The sequence below is a fragment of the Helianthus annuus genome, chromosome 17 (genome assembly GCF_002127325.2).
Source record: "Helianthus annuus cultivar XRQ/B chromosome 17, HanXRQr2.0-SUNRISE, whole genome shotgun sequence".
In the NCBI taxonomy this organism is placed as follows: Eukaryota; Viridiplantae; Streptophyta; class Magnoliopsida; order Asterales; family Asteraceae; genus Helianthus; species Helianthus annuus.
This window is the reverse complement of record NC_035449.2, coordinates 185425174-185432975: the sequence shown is the minus strand read 5'-3', so window position 1 is coordinate 185432975 and position 7802 is coordinate 185425174. Positions and strand designations below refer to the sequence as shown.

The 7802-nt window shown below is 38.5% G+C and overlaps 1 long non-coding RNA gene and 1 other non-coding gene across 7 annotated transcripts; both read left to right on the top strand.

Moving 5' to 3' along the window:
• The first annotated feature begins 652 nt into the window (after positions 1–652).
• Positions 653–725, top strand: TRNAR-UCU. Its single transcript has one exon. It is a non-coding gene; the product is annotated as a tRNA-Arg (tRNA).
• A 163-nt stretch (positions 726–888) lies between these two features.
• On the top strand, positions 889–4884 carry LOC110941296. Of its 6 annotated transcripts, none has more exons than XR_004885446.1 (6): positions 890–1415; positions 2014–2148; positions 2228–3178; positions 3342–3478; positions 3963–4101; positions 4580–4884. It is a non-coding gene; the product is annotated as an uncharacterized LOC110941296 (long non-coding RNA). The 6 variants fall into 6 exon arrangements; XR_002593984.2 differs by lacking the exon at positions 3342–3478 and having other exon boundaries at positions 893–1415; positions 2228–2277; positions 2433–3178; XR_004885445.1 differs by having other exon boundaries at positions 889–1415; positions 2228–3478.
• Positions 4885–7802: the final 2918 nt, after the last annotated feature.

Sequence of the window (7802 nt, the reverse complement as noted above, 5' to 3'; positions counted from 1 at the left end):
AAGATGAAATCGTACATAACTTATTATTATGCCATTCCAAATAAGCTGATAGTAGTCTAGGGGTGTGTAATAACCGAACCGTTAACCGAAACCGAACCGAAAATCGACAAAACCGAACCGAAATTAACCGAAAGTCGGTTAACGGGTATTTTTTTTACCATCGGTTAACCGAAATTAACCGAACCGAACCGAATCATTTACTTTTTTTATATATTTATAGCGTTTATACCTCTATTTCATGTATTTCATGTTTTATACTTTCATTTCATGTAATAATACATCTGTTTCATTTATTTATATCTTCATTTCATTTATTTATACCTTCATTTCATTTATTTAAACATCTATTCATGCATTTATACCTCCATTTCATTTATTTATACATCCATTTCATGTATTTATACCTCCATTACATGTATTTCTAAGCAAAAAAAAATAGCCCTTGTTTGAATTGGTTATTAACCGAACCGAAAACCGACAAATTAACCAAATTAACCGAACCGATTAACCGATGACTTCGGTTACGATTACGGATAATACTAATAACCGAACCGAACCGAACCAAACCGTGCACACCCCTAGCTGATACAATATTTAAATACGTGTTAAAAATAATAATAATAATTATCATGGTGGGAAGCTAATAAACATAGCGCCCATGGCCTAATGGATAAGGCGTCTGACTTCTAATCAGGCGATTGTGGGTTCGAGTCCCACTGGGCGTGCTTAATTTTAATTTTTTGTCAACTTTTGTTTTTAAATTATATATATAGCTGTAAGCCTGTAAAATATTTTACGTTTTATAACCACTATTATATAGAACTTACTGAATTGCAAACCAAAATAAGCAACTTATTTGACCAACTTAAATCCCTCGAATCTTCGTTTTAAAAGGATGCCACAACTTTTAGAGAGAAATTATCTTCTACGGTGTGTGAGGGAGACGAAGAATTGTAAAGAATTAATATATGATAAAATCTAAACTGAATGAACAGTAGCTTAATATTAGGTTTAAAAGGTTGACAAGAGAGAGAGAGCGCCCTCTTCGCTGCTTCTGGTCACAAAGAGAAGAAAGATCTGGAAGGAAAGGAGAGAGGCCCGGCACGGCGGCGTGCGGCCAGGCTGTGCCGGAGCAAAGGCGGCACAAAGAGAAAAGAGAGAGCACCGCTTCTGGTCACAAAGAGAAGAAAGATCAAAGATCTGGAAGGAGAGAGGCCCGGCACGGCAGCGCGCGGCCAGGCTGTGGCGGAGCAAAGGCGGCAATACCGATTTCCTTCGAGTGCACGGTTGGGATTAAGTAAACAGAAGACAAAGAAGCTTATGGTAGCATCGGTTAGGTCACAGAAGCGGTCGTCATGGTCATACAAGAAGAACAAAAGCGCATACGGTAGTCGCACATCAAGCAGACAATGCCGGTAAGTTTATCACCTCCGATTTGGTTATGTAATCAGCAAATCCATGTCATGCAACAGCCTTTTCGGCTGAATCTGCTTTTATTGGCGATGTTTGTTCACCTTCTGCCCAGATTAGGGTTCCGTCCATTATCCAGTCACCCCCGCTTTCATCTTGGATGGTGGATGGACGGCTCTGGTAGGTGATTGGGTTAGCTGGGTGGTTCCCCTCACAAATAGATTGTATCATTCTTATTTGTTTTCGATTATATCATGGAAAACCAGCAACTTGCATCTCTAATCTGAATCGATTTCCTATATGAAATTATATGAAATACACCTAATGTTGCTGATGGTTTTTGATTAGGGTTTATGTGAGTTTTCCTAATCACTAATGAAGGTAATAAATTATATGAACTCTTCATTCTGCTTATCATGCGTACATGGATGATAAGACTTTTTTTAAGATTACAACGGTTTAGGGTTTCTGCCATTGAATTTTCTAGAATTAGATGTGTAAGGCGTCGTTTATGCAAAAAATTAGCTTGAGCTATGGACTAATGGCAACCTTGGTAAAGTAATAATTACCAATTTTTTGGTGGTTTGCAACGACGTTGACCAGGATGTGGAGTCGACTGTGGTTTTAGTGTACAGCCGTAATCAGTAGCGGAAACCATCATCTCAGATGAGTTTACCAAGACTGACAGTGGCGGCTATGTTTGGGTACCAAATACTTAGGCCTTGGCGAAGTTATATGGTAATTGCTACGCCTTCTGTTTTTTTAACTATTAGTACTGGTATGTTGTAGTTTGTAACTAAGCCTAATTTGAATGCAGATCCGAAATAAGTATGCAATCAAGAAAGAACATACTTGCTATAAGTGTTGGTATTTGATGTCCTGTAACTGATGGATTTTTTAATGGAAAAAAATCACGCAAACTTTTGAAGCTCATTATCAACAAAACAGATATTGTCATGTTTTAATGTTAATTAGAGTGTAGTTTAAGTTGACATTAAATACATTATTTGCTTGGTTTTTAGAGGTTTGAAGATATCGGTTGACAGAGCGCGCGAAGACATCATCTCCACCTTATTCAATTGGATTAATTGGTTTTTAGAGGTTTGAAGAGATCGGTTGATAGAGCGCGCAAAGACATCATCTCCTCCTTATTCGATTGGATTAATCACATGTCTAAAAATATGGTTAGGGCTGGACTTGGTGGATCGAGAGATGCAGATGTTATTAGAGAGAAACAGAGTCCAAGATTGACAATCGTGACTGTTACAGGGAGAGATGCAAATGTCTATAGAGAGAAAGAAGAGTCTGAGAGGGAGTGAGGGCTGACCACTGCCCCAATGGCGGAGTACAGCGACACCTGATTCCAGCGCGTCTATGACCCCAACTGGCAGAACAATCATTGAGGGCTTAAGAGAGAGAGGTTGTGTAGATGACGACCATGACGAGGCCCAAGTCAGACCACATTCTGGTAAGATCCGTACCAGAGATCGTTCGTTTCTGGCCGATGAACCATTATGTGGATGGATCCGATCATCGGCGGAATCAAGCAACTCTTGGGCCACGTTCTAAATCATTGGTTGACAGGCTCAGAACTATCACCGCACCGCCATCCGTTTGACCAAGAATCAAAGATTCACTATATAAGTGAAATTGTTCATCGAGTTTACATCTGTTTCATATTTTAGGGTTTATTTTACATTTGTTTCAATTTTAGGGTTTTGAGTTTCAGTTCACAAAGCAACTTGAATTGAAGATAACACGGAATAAGGTAAAGATTACTTTAACCATCAACATTCAGAGTCTTTTGCATACAATCTGAGTTAATAACTGGAGAATTTGTTCAAAGGGTAATGGATAAAGAGAGGTTATCCGATATCTCTTTTCAATTACTTAAACCGATGCTAATTACAAGTGTTGCTTTTTCTTGTAAGAGGTGAACCTGCAAGACAGCACCACGCGATTTCATTATACAGCACCATGCTGAAAGTATGAAATGAGTGAATTATTCTCCAAGCTAGAAAGGCATAGTATAAAGCTTTTCTTATGCAATTTAATGCCAATAAGGGGGGTGAGTCAAATAAAATAGGCCGTATTTTGTATGCAAGAAACTGAAACAGGTCAAATGGGCTGTGTTGAGAATCAAGCATTTTGGTCCATATTTGAATTTCTTAGCAACAAGATTTATGCATTAAAGATAGATTAGGGACCCTTTCAACCTTTTAACGCAATAGATGGCAACATGGTGATGAGTCAAATAACAGATGCGGGTTGAAATGGGTCAGTTTTTATGCAAGAAACTGGAACGGGTCAGATCGGGTTGGGAATCAAACATTTCGGTCCATTTATTAATTTTTAAGCAACAAATAATGCACCAGTTATAAAAATAATCAAGATATTTAAATAGAAGATACTGGATTTTTACATTAAAAATAGATTAAGGACCCCTTTCAACCTTTTAGCCCATTACACTTGAAGTTGAGTTGGTTCATTTGACTCGATCGATTCCAAATGATCATATCATGATTGTCTATTTATGTGATTTTGTTTTGCAGGTACAACTCTGACCCAATGAGAAGCCTCTTCCTGTGCGTTATGATTCAGAGAAAATGGACTAAAAGCGCGTATCACAGAAAATGAAGCTAGCTATAACCAAAGTTGGTATCATGACTCCTGCTCAAAATGTAAATACAGGTAAATTCTTTCATCAAGAAACCTGCTTAGGATTCTATTTCTATGTCTTGCAAATTGGTTAAATCTGATGGGTTTGGCATTCGTTGATCATTATATGATCTTTTGGTTAATCTTATCCCTATGGGTTGCAAGATTATGTTTGTCGTCGTATGTAGATGTTTGTTATTTGTTAAGAGTAAGTTGTTCACATTGTTAATCTGAATTATGTTTAATTAGGTTTTGGAATTCTATTGTATTACAACATGTGAATCTATTAAAAACCTTACAAGTTTATCCAGATTGTTTGATTGTGTGTTTTCTTTATTTATTTACTATTTAAGGTAGTAACAACAACTAGAACGGTAAATTGTTTTTTGAGCTGTATTGGTCGGTTTAAAACTATAAACAAATCTAGCATTCCATATCACAGTACGGGGCGGGTCCTATGTTATTGTATCCAAGTGATCATACAAGTTTAATTGGATTAATTGGTTTTTAGAGGTTTGAAGAGATCGGTTGATAGAGCGCGCGAAGGCATCATCTCCTCCTTATTCAATTGGATTAATCACAGGTCTAAAAATATGGTTAGGGGCTGGACTTGGTGGATCACTCTGGCATCCCTTGTGTATCATGTAGTTTTGTTATGTATCTTTTTTCTCTTCCTGTATCCAGCTCGCTGGAGGCCTTTTGGCTTTTTTGTTTTTAATGCTTTGTCGTTCTTAAAAAAAAGTCAGCAAATGGGTATGAAGTGATGAATTACTATTATAACTTGATATACAATCAAACAGTTTCACTTAAATTTGACATTGCAGATTGTATTTTTTTTGGTAACAAGACATACTACAACTTGAATTTTGTAGTTTTGTTACCAACAAAAAAGGTAAATATGATTCAACCCTATCCAAGTCGACAATATTTACTGTTTAGTGTGCTGCGCCGCGAAGCGCGCATGGTTTAAATACTAGTTCCTAGAAATCTGAAATAAGGGATGTTTAATATTTACTTGGTAATATTCCATGTATCTAGTTTTCCATTATTTTAGTTTTATGGGTGAACCCACACCTATTATTATACAGGGTTGTTGGATTTTAATAAATCTAAGTTTCACCTGATTGTCGATAATAATCTCAACTTTAAATATTTCCTCTGACGATACCAACTTGTAAGAATTTAACTTCCATCGATACTTTTTAAATTGTAGGTGCACTTAATTCAATTAAGGAGATTGCAAGTGCAATTGAATCTATTGAGAAATCCAAATTCTTAGGGTCTGTTTGGTATGGGGTAATGGAATGAACGAAGGAATGGAATGGACGAGGTAATGGAATGGACGAGGGAATGCAATGGATCATTACCATTCCATGTCTTGTTTGGTTACCATGTGAATGGAATGAATTATTATTATGTATTGTTCGGTAGGCAAGAAAAACGGAGTAAGAAAATTAGCGGTGAGTGATTGTGAGTGGTTGGTTATAGGTGGCGGTGGTGGGTGTCGGCGGCGGCGATTGGTGGTGGTGGCGGCGGCGAGTGGCGGTGACGACGAGTGGTGGTGGCGACAAGGCGGCCGTTGGTGGTGGGTGGCAGCAAAGGTGGCGGTTAGTGGCGGCGGCAGCAAAGGTGGCGGTTAGTGGCGGCGGTAGCGGTTGGTGGTGGCGGTGGTGGTGGCGTCGACAATGGTGGTGGGCGGTGGCGGCAAGTGGTGTTGGCGGTTGGTCGCAGCTGTGGGTGATAACGGTGGCGAGTGGGTGGCGGCGGCGGCGGTGGCTGTCGGGGTGAGGTGGTGGCGGGTGGCGGCGATGGCGTCGGTGGTGGGTGGTGGTGGTGGTGGGTTGTGGCGAAGGTCATGGGTTGTGGTGTTGATGAATGGTGCAAGAGGGGATGGAATGGAAAAAAAAACATGGGGGTGGAAGGAATGATTTTGAAGGAATGGAATGCATTTTGGAATGAGTGATTCCATTCCATTGACCAACCAAACACTCTTTTCTTCATTCCCTCGTAATCACTCATTCCATTCCACCTCTATTCCTGCATACCAAACACTACCTTAGGTAGCGTTCGTTTCATGGAATGGAATGGAATGGAATTAGGAAGTTTTTCTTTGTAAAATTGATCTTGGTTGGGGGAGGGAGGAATTTGAAATCCCATGAATTTCTTTAATCAATGAAATTTGTGACTATTTCAACATTCCTTAGAAATCCTTCACTCTAATGAAGGAATGGAATGGAATGTTGAAATAGTCACAAATTTCATTGATTAAAGAAATTCATGTGATTTCAAATTCCTCCCTCCCCCAACCAAGATCAATTTTACAAAGAAAAACTTCCTAATTCCATTCCATGAAACGAACGCTACCTTAGGGTGTAGGGAGTGGTTAGACACTTGAAAGTGGTAAACTTCAAAATCAACCAATGAGAGTGTGTCATGTCATTCCACGAAAAGTGTTTAAACTATGCTCAAAAGTGTTGCCAATGGTTAGACACTCCATGAATTGGTAAACTATTTAAGAAAAAAGCGAAAAATGTGTGATTGGTTGAGATGACATGGACCCCACCACACACACACCCTCTCTCTCCTTCCCTCCCTCTCCCCGATCGGTAACCAAACACCGATCCCATCCCCTCACCACCGCGCGGCAAAGATGGTTGGCGGTGGGGTTCCCGAGAGGCAAACTCCTTTTGCCGAACCACTTTGCCGCCCACACCGTATCCCCTTATATGTTATAAAAGGATCAATGGGGGCCAAGTTCTTAGAAGTTAGGATTCTTGGAGGGAATTCTTAAAGTTGAGATTATTATCGGCCAACAGGTAAAACTTTAGATTATTAAATTTTAATAACCCTATTATATATATCAATTGTCATCACTCTTTAGCGCCAGTTATGTTTTCGACTTTGTTTTATTTGATTACCCCCTCAGCAAATATACATTCTGTTAATATTATGTGGGTGTTAATATTCACATAGACCTCTTCCCTATATCTTTCTCTATGGATACGTAAAGAGATACAGTAAAAAAGAATTTGGAAATAAAATATGTGTCTGTAGGAATAAGATGGCCCCATTATGCTGTTTACTTATTTTTTGTTTTAATTTCATAAGAAACTTTATTACAAAAAACCCAATAGTTTTTTGGTTATATTTTATTTTTTCTATATTAGTGTGTATTAGTTTTTTTTTTTTTTTTTTTTTTTTTTTTTTTTTTTTAAAGACGAATAAGTAGTTGTGGTATCGTAATTTATACGAGTGTTGGTATTGTAACGAATGATATCATGCGTGTTCATCTACTTTTTAAAAAGAATGAATACGTAGTTGTGGCATCGTAATCTATACGAGTGTCGGTATCGTACCGGTACTGTGTCACACCCCGATTTCCACGTGTATCACCGGTGGGCCCGGTGGGGGATTACCGTGACGTAGTTGGCAACAATATAGTCAAACCACACAATTATATAAATGCACAGCGGAAGCTTAAAGATAAATATATACTTCAACCTCTGGTTGAAATAACAAAATGTATTACAGAAGTCGAATGTATCCACAGCGGATCAAAATAATAAAATATTGTTCATTCAGATACGGCATCGAGTTTGCGAGACTATTCGTGATGCCTAGGAAGCTATTACCAGCCCATTTCGTATAGTACCTGCACTTAATCTTTTGGGGAAAAATACGTCAGTTTACACTGGTAAATACATTCAACTGACACATTTGAAAATGTTTATTAA